The 16,519-nt window shown below is 41.8% G+C and overlaps 1 long non-coding RNA gene across 1 annotated transcript; it reads right to left on the bottom strand.

Moving 5' to 3' along the window:
• Window positions 1–7,581: 7,581 nt before the first annotated feature.
• LOC141361763 (uncharacterized) lies at window positions 7,582–8,328 on the bottom strand. Its single transcript, XR_012367946.1, has 2 exons — window positions 8,211–8,328; window positions 7,582–7,691 (listed from the first exon to the last, which is right to left on the bottom strand). It is a non-coding gene; the product is annotated as an uncharacterized lncRNA (long non-coding RNA).
• Between the last annotated feature and the right edge of the window lie 8,191 nt (window positions 8,329–16,519).

The raw sequence follows: 16,519 nt of genomic DNA, 5'->3' as shown, positions 1-16,519 counted from the left end.
CCAGGTAGTGCCTAGATTTAGATTTGAACTGTTTTAGGAAGAAACCCCGGTCCTCAAGTACATGTCCTAGCTTATTCAAATACATTCGACTGTATGTTTGGATCACACCTCAGTTACCAGACAACATTATCACACTAGATGTGAAGCTCATCCCACATCCTCTGAATGAAATCAGTACAAATAAAAGAAGAATCACCCACTAAAAGAAACCTTATATCAGAACATGACTCTCAAATCAGAGTCCAGAGACATTGGTTAAGGTAAATTAATGAAGTACAAGATTAACTTCAGCACCATGCTGCTTATGTCCATGTTAATGCTGGTGATGACCGTGGCCGTGTCCATGCTGTTGATGACCGTGCCCGTGTCCATGCTGCTGATGACCGTGCCCGTATCCATGTGGCTGATGACCATCCCCGTATCCATGCTGCTGATGACCATGCCCGTATCCATGCTGCTGATGACCATGCCCGTATCCATATGGCTGTTGACCGTGCCCGTATCCATATGGCTGTTGACCGTGCCCGTTTCCATATGGCTGTTGACCGTGCCCGTATCCATATGGCTGTTGACCGTGCCCATATCCATGCTGCTGATGACCGTCCATGTATCCATACGGCTGTTGACCGTGCCCGTACCCATGCTGCTTATGACCATGTCCATGCCCATGTTCGTGATCCTTGTTCGATAGCAGGACTGAAAAAGGTTCTTCTCTATGTAAGGTGAAGTTTTAAATTAGCTTTCCTTTATGGGGTGTCGGTTAGAACACACTGAATTCCTTTAGTTTCATGCAATAGGGTTTTAATTTGTCATTTTCAGTATTCCACAACACAGCAGTGCACAGAATTACAGGTCACAAGTAAGGAGTTTTATGTGTGTTTATGTGTGGTCTAAAGGAAAAAAATAAAGATATATATATTAACAAATGTTTCTTAAGTATTATTGCACAGACATTATTTCACAACAGTTGTAAATCTCTCAATAAAACCTCTAAATGAGAATAATTTACAGAAATGAACATACAGGCATTATAATTATTGCTCAATACTACCACCTGTTGGTCAGAAACGGCAAAACACTGAAACCGAAACTTATTTCTGAGGTAAATTAAACGAACTGAATATAAACCACAAATATTGCTTAGATAAAGATAAAATGGCAAGCATTTACATTATTAATGTGATAATCACACATATATACATACAAATCAAACGATGCTTACCAGAGATATACAATAATGACATGTAATACTGAACATAATTGGCACATTTACATATTGTCAAAAGCCCGCGACAAACGGCTTAAATAACAACAAATACTTATATCTTAGATGCAGAATAACATTGAATGAATACTTTACAAACTCCTAAACTAACATTGATTATCTACTGAATAGACAAACAACTTACTTTTGCGTATTCACGCACACTTTGCACACATACAGTCCCGCTCGCATCTGCTGCTGAATAAATCTCCCTGACGACCACTAATGGAAAAGTGCGCATGCGCACAGGCAGTCTTTCTAACACAGCCGCCCCCAAATTTGGTTTCAAATTTGCACCATTGAAAGGCTGACACCATATATACTACCATTAATTTCCAGTGTGGTTATCATCCTCTTCATCTCGAATCTCTGGCAGAACAATTAGGCGAGCAATGGGTCTTGCATAAACTCTGTCCTTTATCTGTACCTCAGCTATATATACGCACTCGACCATCAGCTCCGGGAAAGACCTTTACTACTTTTCCGATCTGCCAGAATGAACGGGGTAACTGAGGGTCAACAACCATAACCACCATTCCAGGTTGAATGTCTGTTTCTGAATTATGCCACTTTCTTCTGGCTTGCAGTTCAGGCAAATAGTACTTTATAAAGGCTGTCCAGAACCTATCAGACAATACTTGGGAATGTCTCCATCTCCGTCTTCCCAGGAGCTCAGACACTGGATATGTGACTTGGGGAAGGGAACTATCTGGTCGGCCCATCAGAAGGTAGTTTGGGGTGACTGGATCTACATCAGCGATGTCTGCTGAAACATACCCAAGTGGTTTGGAGTTCAGAATGGCCTCTATTTCAATGACGACAGTTCGAAGTACTTCTTCAGACACCGTTTCTGTACCCAGAGTTGTATAAAGTGCAGCTTTAACCGAACGAATCTCTCGTTCCCACACTCCTCCGAAGTGTGGAGCAGATGGAGGGTTAAAATGGAAGCTGATCTGCTGCTGTGCCAACTGCTGCTGTAAATCATCACTGAGCTGACAGAAGGCTTCTTTAAGCTCTGTGTTACCCCCTCGGAAGTTGGTGCCCTGATCTGAGTACAACTCTGCTGGTTTTCCACGACGTCCTATGAACCTTCGCAGTGCCATGAGAAAGGCATCAGTGTCCATTGATGTTAGAACCTCGAGGTGCACAGCCCGAGTGGTCATACACTTAAATAGAAGCCCCCATCGTTTTTCTGTCCGACGTCCCACCTTGACAGAGAAAGGTCCAAAACAGTCCATTCCAGTTGAATGGAAGGCAGGCTTGAACAAACGAAGCCTTGGTGGAGGGAGATCAGCCATTTTCTGGGAGGCAGGCTTTGACCTCCATTTGCAGCATTCGTGGCAGGTTCTTTGGTGTTTCCTTACAGCTTCTCTGCCCTTTAAGATCCACACCTTCCGGCGAAGTTCAGCAAAGACTCGTTCCGGTCCCGGGTGACAAAGGCGAGTATCATAGTCTTTGATAAGTAGCTGAGTGTAAGGGTGATGGGAATCCAACACAATAGGGTGTACTGTACTTGGATCAATGCCTTCTATGCGTCTCAAACGTCCCCCTACTCGTATTAGATTGTTGTCTAGATCAAATTCTGGGGAGAGGCAAAGTAGACGGCTGTTGGTAGGGACAGGCTTACCGGCCTTTAACAGCTGATAGTCCTCTGGAAAGCTGTCCATTTGGGCCCTTCTTATTGCTGTCAGCTCTGCTGTTTGGTAAGTATTCGCTGAAGGAGAACCATTTGGATCTGCCGCCCCGTGAAGCTCTTCTGCTACTGTTTTGACTAAGTCCTTCCAGCTGCTAAACTTACTACCATCTACTGTTGTTGGTGCTGAGTTATTAATGCCACAGAATACACTGTGCTTTAATTCTGTGGTGTCCTCAGGTCTTAAACTGTGGGTTATCGGTGGTGATGGCCAATTACTCTGAGGTTGGAGGAGGAATTCAGGTCCATGGGTCCACCGATTACGCTCAGTAAGTTCTTTCAGGCTCTTACCACGGGTAAGGTCATCCGCAGGGTTTCTGGCAGAGTCAACGTAATGCCATGCTTTAAGGTCAGTTAGTTCTTGAATCTCTGCCACCCTAGTGCCCACAAACACCTTGAAACGGCAGGATTCGGAATGTAACCAATGGAGGACGGTTGTTGAATCTGTCCAGAAAGTGACCTTCTGAATCTTCAAGGTGAGCTCATTTTCAGTCAGCTTAGCCAGCTGAGCTCCTATAAGAGCGGCACACAACTCAAGCCTGGGAATTGAACACTGCTTACGTGGAGCTACACGTGATCGGGCCAGAAGGAAGGAAAGATGAATACTTCCACATGGATCCTCTGAGCGAAGATACCCTACTGCTCCGTAAGCTTTCTCAGAAGCATCAGTGAAGATATGGATTTCCCGATTGACTTCAGGGTTATCCATGCTGGCTGGCGTATAGCTTCTTGGTAGTGTTACTTGAGGCAGGTATTGAAGTTCAGCTTCCCACACTTTCCATGCCTTCTGAAGCTCCTCAGGAAGTTGTGAATCGTCCCAGTTCCTATTCTTAGTCCAGAGCTGTTGAACAATGACCTTAGCCCGTGTTGTGAAAGGAAGAATGGCACCAAGGGGGTCATATTGACTTGCTAACACACGATATATGTTCCGCATCGTCAAAGCATTGTAAGTGACAGGTCTGTGCTTGTAACACAGATGGTCTAACTCACAGTTCCAATTCAGTCCCAAGGTGGATTCATGTGGGTCAGATTTGTCATGTGAGAGCCACAGCTCTAGCTTGGATGATCTGGCTTCTGATGGCAAATGACTGATAACCTCTTGCACATTGCTGGCCCACTGACGGATGTCAAATCCTCCAGATGCTAACAGCTCCCGAAGTTTGTCCAGTAACTGCCGTGCTTCTTGAGCAGATGGAAAGCTCTGCAGACAGTTATCCACATAGAAACAGTGGTCAACAGAATGCCTCACATCTTCATCTGGTGTGCTGTGCGATGAAACATGTCTTTGGAGGGCAAAGGATGCACAGCAGGGACTGCACGTAGTTCCAAATGGCAGTACTTGCCATTCATAAACGTCAGGTGGGTTGTCTCGTCTCATGTCACGCCACAGAAAACGCAGGAGGGGCTTATCCTCAGGTAGGAGTAGGACTTGGTGGAACATTCCACGTATATCGCCACTAATGGCTACACAGTGCTCCCTGAAACGCAGTAAAACACCCAGGAGTGAGGGGCTTAAGGTTGGACCAGGCATCAAAGAATCATTAAGGTTTAGTCCCTTGTATCGGAAAGAGCAATTGAACACAATACGATCCTTGTCATTGTGGTTTACCAGATGGTGTGGAATATACCAGGTCTCCCCTGTCATACTGTTTTCACCAGGTGTGAGTTTGGTAACTGCGCCATTCTTTACTAACTTCTCGACCTCAGCATTGTACACAGCTGCTTTCACTGGATTTTGAGCTAGTCGGCGTTCCATACTCCGGAGACTTGGCACCACAGCCTCTTTGGGGGCACAAAAGAAGGGTGAATCCTTTCTGCGCAATAAAGGTGTTGCATAGCGTAGGATTCCATTCACCTCCACACGTGTTGTCTTGGTCTCTAGAAGATTTATGGCTTCTTGGTCCTCTCTGGACCTTGTCACCTGCTTTTCACAGCGGAAAGGTAAAACATCAAGCTGCCATAATCTTTCAACATCTCTTCTGAGTTGGAGTTCGGCAGGGGTCAGAGACAGGAAAAGGCACTGTTGTGGTTGTAATTGGTTCTCCAGGATCTTGGCAGGTCCCTGGAGTGTCCATCCAAGCCTCGTTTTTATAGCTGCTGGACCATCAGGTGTACCAATTCGGACAGGTGCGATTGGTGTGATAAGGTGAGTATTATCAGCCCCGATTAGAAGTAAAGGACTCACTCTTTCAAAGGTCTGCAGAGGGATGTCTTTAAGGTACTTATATTTCTCCAGCAAACTCACGGGATACGAGTGATCAGCCAGACCAAGGGTTTTTGCAGTAAATTCTGCATTAATCTTGAAGGTCTTCTGTGGTTGAGTGGCAGGTGATATGTGGAAGTTAACTGAAGTACCACTGATGGTTTTCACCTCTTGTCGGATGGTCCGCAATGCTATGTTTTCAGCTTGGCCTTGTATGTCCAGCTCACGGGCAGCATCAGGAAGGAGAATAGTGCGCTCAGACCCATCGTCCATGACAGCATAAGTGTTAAGTGTCTTGCCTCCATAGCGCAGCAGAACATTTATGACCTTTAGGAGAACACGTCTGTTGTCAGTGGGTCTATCCAAGTACAATGTCTCAGCGGTTGAGCTAACCAGGCAGGAACCCTCTCCTGTACTCTTTGTGTTGACTTCGTGCAAGATTTGCAAGTGTTTCCCATTACATATGCTTTGACACCAGGCCTCATACTGGAGCCACTCAGAAAATTCACGGAGATTATACACAGACCCAGGGCGGTGGTACATCTGTCTACGAAATCCTGATCTCATTTCTGCAGGTAACTTACTCAACAGTCTCTCGACATGTGACCCACATCGAAGTTCTGCTTCGCCTTCATCTCCAAGAGTCTCCAACATACCAACAAGAGCCCTTATTTGCAGAGCGAACTTATCAAAGGCCTCAGTATCTCCACGGCGGATATCTGGGGAGTCCATCACTTTGGCGATTTTCTTGAGAGCCAATTTGTGCGGCTGGCCAAACCTTTCATTCAGAGCAGTCATGGTATCAGAGTATGGAAATGGAGAATTGAGGTAGGAATCTGCCACCAGACGTGCTTCATCTAGCTTTAGATGATCTAACAGGATTTGGTACCGGAACAGCTCAGTGGCATCTGGTGGTAAAAGGTTCTCAAGCGCTATCTTCAACCGAGTAAACTCGCTAGGATCTTTAGTACAGAAGTTAGGTATGGTTGGCGTTGGACCTCGGTATGTGGTCTCTTGTCCGACAGGAATTACATTGGTAGTGCAGCGAGCTCTTTGAGGTGACTGCGGCCAAGTAGGATGTTTTGACTGATGATATACCTGCTTAGGATTATCAAAGGTCTCAATTGTGGGTTTTAAGGATGTCCTCGAATGCCAGTATGGATCAGGATTGGTGGTGTAAGGACCAGGCGTAGTTTGAAATCCTACTGGATGAGAAGTGAGACTGATGTTTCCAGACTGCCGCAGGAGAGATGGATGCTGGTAAGTATGCCCACCAGATTGAGCAGAATGAACATATGATTTATGAGATGTATCAGCCATGATATGATCTTTCATTACGTTAAGTTCACCAATCATCTTTCCAATGAGGTCTATCATTCCAGAGTCACTTCGATGATCCACTGTTCTTTCCTTTGCTGGGTTGGGCGGACTTAGATAAGCAGACTGCTGATTATGACTGAAAGAAAAGCCTTCCGTAGAGGTAAAGGGGGGATGGTATGGCTTCACAGTGGGTGCTGTTATGCTGCTCATCTGATGCTGTTGCCCATAAGCTGGACGAGGAACTGTAGAATACAATGTAGACTCTGGATGGTAAGGTACAGCTTCATGATGCAGAGATAACCTACGCTGATTAGTATGGAAAGTCTGTGACAGCGGAGTAGACTGCTGTTCTTCCCATGGTCTGTGATAAGGAGAAAACTGAGGAGGATAAACAGGCGACACTGAAGCATAAGTAGGACTAGGATGATGCTGTTCAGTGTCACCCACATCTGGGACAGGAAGTTCTCCTTCGGAATGGACAGACCAGTCATCCACTGTCTCCCATGGAGCTTGACTTATAGGACTTGATCCTCTGGTCGAATGTGAAGAGACATTGTTCGCAGCCTCTCCAAACCCTTGTGCATGCTGTGTTGTGTGAGGAAATACTGGCTGGTTTACTGTTCTACGACGCCCAGTCGTGAGATCATAGTCTTGAAGGTAGGTAGGAAGATTGACCTGACGTTTGGGTCTTACTATCTGAGCAGACTTATCTTCTAGTTCAGTGTTTCCCAACCCTGGTCCTCGGGCACCCCCTCCCAGAAAGTTTTAGATGTCTCCTTATTTAACACACCTGATTTAACTCATCAGCTTGTTAGGGACACATGTTTACCATTTTGGAAGGAGGCTGATGAGTCAAATCAGGTGTTTTAAATAAGGAGACATCTAAAACTTTCTGGGAGGGGGTGCCCGAGGACCAGGATTGGGAAACACTGTTCTAGTTGCATGTTGCTACTAATGAATTCTTTGTCCATAAGAAATGCCATATCCGGCTCGAAGGACCATTTGTTCGATAGCAGGACTGAAAAAGGTTCTTCTCTATGTAAGGTGAAGTTTTAAGTTAGCTTTCCTTTATGGGGTGTCGGTTAGAACACACTGAATTCCTTTAGTTTCATGCAATAGGGTTTAATTTGTCATTTTCAGTATTCCACAACACAGCAGTGCACAGAATTACAGGTCACAAGTAAGGAGTTTTATGTGTGTTTATGTGTGGTCTAAAGGAAAGAAATAAAGATATATATATTAACAAATGTTTCTTAAGTATTATTGCACAGACATTATTTCACAACAGTTGTAAATCTCTCAATAAAACCTCTAAATGAGAATAATTTACAGAAATGAACATACAGGCATTATAATTATTACTCAATACTACCACCTGTTGGTCAGAAACGGCAATACACTGAAACCGAAACTTATTTCTGAGGTAAATTAAACGAACTGAATATAAACCACAAATATTGCTTAGATAAAGATAAAATGGCAAGCATTTACATTATTAATGTGATAATCACACATATATACATACAAATCAAACGATGCTTACCAGAGATATACAATAATGACATGTAATACTGAACATAATTGGCACATTTACATATTGTCAAAAGCCCGCGACAAACGGCTTAAATAACAACAAATACTTATATCTTAGATGCAGAATAACATTGAATGAATACTTTACAAACTCCTTAACTAACATTGATTATCTACTGAATAGACAAACAACTTACTTTTGCGTATTCACGCACACTTTGCACACATACAGTCCCGCTCACATCTGCTGCTGAATAAATCTCCCTGACGACCACTAATGGAAAAGTGCGCATGCGCACAGAACGCAGTCTTTCTAACAATCCTTATATATACACAAGTACAAAACAAATATATAACATTATATATAATCAGATTTATGGGATCTTTTACAGTATGTTGATGTTACCACATCAAAATACTGCATTCAGGAAACATCTCTTCATTCTGTTCTGCAGTGTTTATTGTATTATTTCTAATTTAATCATGTTGATTGAACAAATAAACACTTACCTTGTGTTTTCCAAACCCAAATATCCCCTGCACCTCGTTGGCTTCAGCCTTCTTCACCTCATCTCCTCCAGCAGCTACAGAGAAACTCACAGTCAATTAAATATTCAAGTAAAAAAAAAATCAACCGATTAAAACACTGAATCATAAACTTACCTGCGTTCAGATCGAAGGACATGATGAAAGCTTTCTGACTCAAACCTGATCGCTTGTAGCTCAGTATTTTTTCAGCTTGTGTTTTTAAGTCCGAGCCGATCCCATGACGTCACGTGAGCTCCTCCTCCTTCCACCTGCGCGTTAAGAAACAGAGTTGCGTCAACTCCATTCACGCCAATGATGGAAGAGTTTGTTTACAGCAGGCACGTGCACACATAGACATCAAAGGGGGCTTGAGCACCTGCCCTTTTTATTCCTGGAGAGAAAGTGCCCTTTTTTTCTGGGGTGCTTTTAAAAAATAATAATAATATGATCTTTATTCATATAACAACTGATGTCTGTCTGTTTCTTGTGTTTTTTACTTGTTGCTAATTTAACATGAATTTATTCAGGAATCATTTAAATGAGATTTAAACTCTTATATAAAGAAAAATAGCGCTATTTGTGGCACACAAACGGTTAACAGATGAGTCCCGCCTACAAAATTCACATCGCTAATATGATTGGCTTTACCTTTCCTTAGTCCCGCCTCTCTAACTTACTTATAGTTATGATTGGATTGTCTACACTCGTGCTGCATCATTCGCGCTTCAAGCGCCAAGGCTCAGCCCGAAGTTCTCAAACGAGACGCGATCATGTGCATGATTATGCAGGCATCTACCGGTAAGTGTGTGAGGAAGAAAGCATTCTTATATTAACAGTTTTATGCACAAAATATGGGACACGTTGTTACACATAACGATTCAGGGACATTGTTTTCCACGGCAATCCCATATTAACCTGAAGAGTTGCAAACTTGTAACAGTGTAGTGTATGTAGTTTAAACAGACTGCTCATAAAATAATAAAGCACAAACAATAAAATAATTGCTAACTACAGTAGTAAGCTTTTTTGTTTGCGTTTTTTGTAATGTCTGTTAAATAAGTATAATGTGTTATACTGGAGTGCTGGAGTAGATTGGGAAGAAATCTGATGGTTCAGTATTTTACTTGCCCAGTCTGAATTTTCACTGAAATCACAAAAAAGTAAAATATAAAATACAAATAAAATAGGCCTAATCTATATTTGTTGTTTCTGACATGTGTAAGCCTAATAAATATGAAACCTAAGATTAAAGGTGCCATAGGATGTGTTGTCATAATATGTTAAATTGTTCTTTGACAATTACAAAGAAGGTATGTTGCTTTATTAAGTGCAAAAGTTATCCAGAAACGGTTTTACATGTCTATATACAACCCTAGAATTTGTCATTTTAATTAAATGGTCTATTTTTGCCCTATTTAAAAGGGTCATGAATAATAATGTTGAGCTCTGCTCTGAGGCTCATGCCAGAAGCTCACATTAGTAAACAGACCTTATATTTTGAGCCCTTATCAGACAAAAATACATTTTGAGTAACAACTAACAACTAATCAGCTAAACATTAGCATTTATTGGCATGTAGCGCTAACTCAGTCGTCAAAACTTTGTTTTTAGCATTTTAACAAATTTGTAATTAATGTGTAATTTAATGTTTTCAAAACATGCACATTGTCAGGACTCTGCCTTGAAGTCTTGTTAAATTTTGTATCTTGTCATGGTGGCAGAGTTCTGGCAGTCCCTGGCCTTGTGTGGAGGTTCATGCCTTGTTTTTGTGTTTGGGCATGTACCTCCGGTGTCTTGTCATTTGTCCCCGCTCCCTCGTCCTCCTGCTTATTGTTAATTATTACTTATTCCCATCACCTGTTCCCCGCTCGTTATCTTGTTTGGTTTATTCTATTTAATGTCAGTGTGTCTTTAGTTCTGTGCAGGATCATTGTGTTGTGTCGTGTTCTCGTGTGCCACGTTATTCAGAGTCTAGTTACCAAGTCATAGTTGTAGTGTTTTTCGTCTAGTTCATGTTTCATGTTGTTTACCCCCTCGTGGGTTTTTGTTTATAATAAAGTGTCTTCTGTTTTCCCCGACATCGTCTGCTATTGGGTTCATTCGTCTGCTATTCCTCACAGAATGATCCTGCCTACACTGAACCCAGCGACGGTGTCGGGGTCCGTCGCAGCGCCTCCAGTCATGGTACTGCTGCCCATTGCTGTGCGTCTAGCCCCTTGCTGGTTGACAGAGGGGGAACGCACAGCACTCTTCAGTGCGCTCTTGAGAGCCGTCGCCAGGCCGGAGTCCGCGCAGCCAGAGCCGGAGCCCGCGCAGTCCGCGCAGCCAGAGCCGGAGCCCGTGCAGTCCGCGCAGCCAGAGCCGGAGCCCGCGCAGCCAGAGCCGGAGCCCGCGCAGCCCTCGCAGTCGACCCAGCCCTCGCAGTCGACCCAGCCCTCGCAGTCGACCCAGCCCGCGCAGCCCGCGCAGTCGACCCAGCCCGCGCAGTCGACCCAGCCCGCGCAGCCCGCGCAGTCGACCCAGCCCGCGCAGTCGACCCAGCCCGCGCAGCCCGCGCAGTCGACCCAGCCCGCGCAGTCGACCCAGCCCGCGCAGCCCGCGCAGTCGACCCAACCCGCGCAGTCCACGCCGCCCACCGAGCCTGGGCATCAGCTGCAGCCTCCACCACCCAAGCCCCCATGGACTGTTTTGAGTATTTTGTGGACTTAAGTGTGTTTGATTAGTTTTGTTTTTTATCCTGTTTTTGCACCTTCTGTTATGTTTTATTCTGATGTGCTCATAGTCTTGTCATGTTTAGTATCAGTCATGTGTTCTTGTCTTGTGTGTTCCCTTTTTGGACGCCAGGTGGCGTCCTTTGAGAGAGGGCTACTGTCAGGACTCTGCCTTGAAGTCTTGTTAAATTTTGTATCTTGTCATGGTGGCAGAGTTCTGGCAGTCCCTGGCCTTGTGTGGAGGTTCATGCCTTGTTTTTGTGTTTGGGCATGTACCTCCGGTGTCTTGTCATTTGTCCCCGCTCCCTCGTCCTCCTGCTTATTGTTAATTATCACTTATTCCCATCACCTGTTCCCCGCTCGTTATCTTGTTTGGTTTATTCTATTTAATGTCAGTGTGTCTTTAGTTCTGTGCAGGATCATTGTGTTGTGTCGTGTTCTCGTGTGCCACGTTATTCAGAGTCTAGTTACCAAGTCATAGTTGTAGTGTTTTTCGTCTAGTTCATGTTTCATGTTGTTTACCCCCTCGTGGGTTTTTGTTTGTAATAAAGTGTCTTCTGTTTTCCCCGACATTGTCTGCTATTGGGTTCATTCGTCTGCTATTCCTCACACACATTGTGTAATGGCTTCCTTTGCTGCTCTATAAACCTAGAATACTAAGGAGACCATGGTGTCTGTGTGAACTGATTATTTTGTAGACATCTTTTGAAAATTAAACAATTGCGTGAGTTTGAGGAAGATAAAATTAATTAACTTTTTTAATAATTTTTTTAAAAAGGAAGTCAGAATTGTGTTAATATATATATATATACTTTTTGTTTAAAAAAAAAGAAAAAAATATACATAATTATGAAAGGTGCCCTTTATTTCACTTGAGCCCCTGCCCCTCAAAATGTCTGTGCACGTCCCTGGTTTACAGCAATGGTGGATCATGGAGCCTCTCAAGAGTTCCTGTAAAGTTGCTGGAGAGGGAGACCAAGCGCAAAATGCGTCAGCGGCATCTCGAGACACTATCATGAAGCTGCAGACTCGGAGCATGCAGCTACGTTCTGCACCCAGAGTCCTGTATTCTCAGACCCCTCGTTTTTCGAGACAGCGCCTGCTGCTGTTCGGTAGATCATATAACACCCTAGGTGTGTTTCATTTCATTTAATTTCAAAGGTTGTATTCTCACGATGACTCAGCCTGAAGGATGTGGTCTACAGAGAGTCCTTAACCAGAATGAAACGAGACGTCCTTCATAGGACACACGGGCAGGAAAGGAAACAAGAAGGATCACGTTGCTATGCGAACACGGTCACGCCAGCGTCGTTGTGCTGTAAATGAATGAGTACTATTTTTTTTTGTTGATAAATTTGGAAAGAGATTTCACACGAATATGTGTTTGCTTGTTTTATTTGAGGTAATGCTTGAGGAGTTGAGGCGAATACACAACGGATATCTGTTAGAGGCAAAGTAGGAGTATAATAATAAGAACCAAATTTATCAGTTTTTTATCGGAGATTTAAGGTAAGTTAAATAGGGTAATGGGGCTATAATTATAACGTAGGCTACCGTACACAAGCAGTGTTGATGCTTAACATGAGCAATGTTTAAAAGGCTTTATACAGCACATAGCTCAAATGGTGGCGGTTTCCCGGACAGGGATTAGACTATTCCTAGACTAAAAAAAATTTAAGAGCTGTCCAAACTGAAAACAACTTGCACTGACGTTTCTTAAAATCTATCAGTGCCCTTTGTTTTGCCTCAAAATGCACACAGGCAATGTTTTTAGTAAGGCATGTTTGTTAAAACTAGTTATATTTCCTAATAAAACTAAGGCCTAGTCTTAAACTAATCCCTGTCCGGAAAACCGCCCCCATATTCTCCTTTATTCCCAGCAAACACAGAACGTTCCCCTAATATTAGTTTTTGGTTATTTTTTTGGGAACCAAATAATAACGTTCTGGGAACGTTATTTTTAGGTTTTATTTTTGCAACCATGAAATAACGTTCCCATAACGTTGCAGGGTGGTTATTTTAAAATAACCTAAAAATATATAGAACAATCTCTAATGGTTATTTTCTTGGTTATTTTTGTGTAACCATAAAATAACGTTCCCATAACGTTGCAGGGTGGTTATTTTAAAATAACCTAAAAATATACAGAACGATCTCTAATGGTTATTTTCTTGGTTATTTTTGTGTAACCCTAAAATAACGTTCCCATAACGTTGCAGGGTGGTTATTTTAAAATAACCTAAAAATATACAGAACGATCTCTAATGGTTATTTTCTTGGTTATTTTTGTGTAACCATAAAATAACGTTCCCATAACGTTGCAGGGTGGTTATTTTTTTAAATAACCTAAAAATAACTTATACAGAACGTTCTCTAATGGTTAATTTTTTGGTTATTTTCTTAATGTTACCCTAATGCTATTTTAACCGCAATGCTAGAATAACGTTAGAAAAACGTTTTGGGAACGTTATTTTTAGGTTTTATTTTTTACAACCATGAAATAACATTCCCATGACGTTGCAGGGTGGTTATTTTAAAATAACCTAAAAACAACTTATACAGAACGTTCTCTAATGGTTAATTTTTGGGTTATTTTTGTGTAACCATAAAATAATGTTCCCATAACGTTGCAGGGTGGTTATTTTAAAATCACCTAAAAATAACTTATACAGAACATTTTCTAATGCTTATTTTTTGGTAATTTTTTTATCGTTACCCTAACGTTATTTTAACGATGCAGTTTGTATTATTTGCGCCGATAGATGGCGCCAGATCAAATAACAACAATGATGTTGTTTACTGACGCTCTGAAGCAGCTTGGAATTATGGGATTTGTAGTCTTTAACTCAACCGCTGATGGCCATGAATCAGACGAGAACGAGAAATCACGTTGATGGATAAGGTAATCAAGTCTTATAAATGTGGCATTTGATGACATCGTTTATTTCATTATGTAAGTTTATATGTATGATGTTCAAAACAAAATTTTCAGTCATAGATATTATATTAGTCCAAATTCGATGGTTAACACAGCACAGAATTAAGTTTTCAACTTACAATCTACAATGATTTTTCACATAATGTATTGACAGTACAAATCTTATTGTGAAGTGTCTTAAAATTTACCATTTATATTGCTTTACAATACCTTTGATGTGCATATCGTCCGCGGGAAGACGCGCTGATTACAATCGACACACTAATGTTGTGATCAATATAATAGCATACGTTTTTTGAAGGGTTACGAATCAAAACAACTCACAAGCAGGATCAGAATCTCGGTCTACTTAAATGCTGTCGTGAAGCTCTTCTCCATCCAGATAATGCAACAACAAATTGATCCTCTCTCGTTTTGTTCCAAACTCTTCTTGGGTTGTTTGGTTGGCCCGTATGCTAACAGGAGCTGACACAACCAGCGGCAGACGGTAAAGAGTTATCCATAAGTCCATAAGCAAGCGCGTAGCCCGACAGCCGCTATTGCATAGTTCCGCATTTGTCCACGACACTGGCCGCGTCCGAAACCTCAAGGCTGTGAGGACTGTGAGGAGTTGTTGCCTCGCTGCCTCATGAGGACATGACTTCGGACTCGGAGGCCTGAAGGCAGCTCAGAGAAAGGCTTTCCGACGCACTTCAAAGGCAGCGTGTTTGAAATATGAACAGAGAGCGCCTTTGTGATAACTAATCACATATTTGAAAACTACAATACTAATTTCTCGCTAGAAATGCAATTCAAATGTGTAAAAACGTGAAAATATATGTTTATTTACACTAAATTTGTGCTCCAGTCGCTTACTTGGCCGCCATTTTATTTTTTCGAACTCGACCAGTGTTGTCATGTGGGTTAAGTCAGTAAAAGCAGTGACAAAGGGTCACATGGATATTAACGTCATTGACAGGAGACTGCACTGCCCCGTAACAATGTTTTGAATGGAAATTTTCTCACGCTTTACAAGTAGTTAAAAACATTACAGATATTGATAGTAATCAGCTGGACAAAATATATAACACTGGCCTAGTGGTTTTTGGACATTTTACTGCAAATATCTTACAAATTGCACTTTTAACCGTAACGCTAGAATAACGTTAATAAAACGTTAAACTAACCTAAAAATAACATTCTATTTCCGCAAAGAAAACTTTTCTGGCTAACCAAAAACAAACCTTAAAAGTAATGTTAGGGGAACGTTTTTAAGAACCAAAAAAAGCTAACGTTAGGAAAACATTATTAACAATTATTAGCTGGGTTGAGACTCAGACTTTAGGTCTTTGCATTATAAATGTGCATGCAAATACAAATTCTTTTCACGTAGTTGCATATTCTGCATATGACGTAACTATCAAGCATTTTATATAAAGTTTATGGTGTAGGCTATATGAAAATAAAGGAGACTCAGGGCTACTTGTCACACTTTTTATTCCAGGTTTATTTATTCCAGACTCAGATAAAGTGTACTGAACATTTACTTTCGCAATTTTAACACATGTTGACTTATTGTGAGACATTGACCTGTAACAGTGCATGAGGTAAATTGTCGAAATGAAAACCTGCTGTTTATGGACCTGGCTAAAAGAATAACTTCTGTTTAAAACACATGATATATTTCCTCAATTTATCTGTATTTTATATGTATTACAGTATATTCCATTTAAAGGATTCAAATCCTTATAGTTAGTGAGCAACTTCACGTGAGAAGTCTTCAATCTTGATTTAATCCTGTAGAAACAGACAAAGAGAGAAATGTCAGCCATCGGTTTTCACACGTACATAATCTCTACATTCCTTTACGGTACATAATCTCTACATTCCTTTACGGTTGTCTGATTTATCAGCAGTATCTGCATTTTCTTTTACAGATTTGTTTTGTTTTTTAGAAAGCTTTGTCTGTCATTATTCAGAAGAAACCAGTTGTTCAGCATTACAGTGGTGAGTCTTCAACAGGACTAAACCATACCATGTTGTGTCTTACATCTAGATTTAGATTTAAACTGTTTTAGGAATGAAACCCCTGTCCTAAAAAACATGTTCTAGCGTGTTTGAAATATTTTCAACATGTATGTCTTGGACAAAACCTCAGTAACCAGACAACATCATCACACTATATCTGAAGAGCAACTAGGACGTGAGTTGGGTTAAAGGATGAAATCAGTATGAATAAAAGAAGAATCACACACTACGACAAACCATACATCAGATCATGACTCACTGGTTCAGGTAAATTATCTACCACGCCCTTGCTCATGATGACCGTGCCCATGCTCATGATGAC

Source organism: Misgurnus anguillicaudatus, chromosome 24 (genome assembly GCF_027580225.2).
Source record: "Misgurnus anguillicaudatus chromosome 24, ASM2758022v2, whole genome shotgun sequence".
Classification (NCBI taxonomy): domain Eukaryota; kingdom Metazoa; phylum Chordata; class Actinopteri; order Cypriniformes; family Cobitidae; genus Misgurnus; species Misgurnus anguillicaudatus.
Note: the sequence above shows the minus strand (reverse complement) of the source record. Positions and strands in the feature narration are given on the sequence as shown.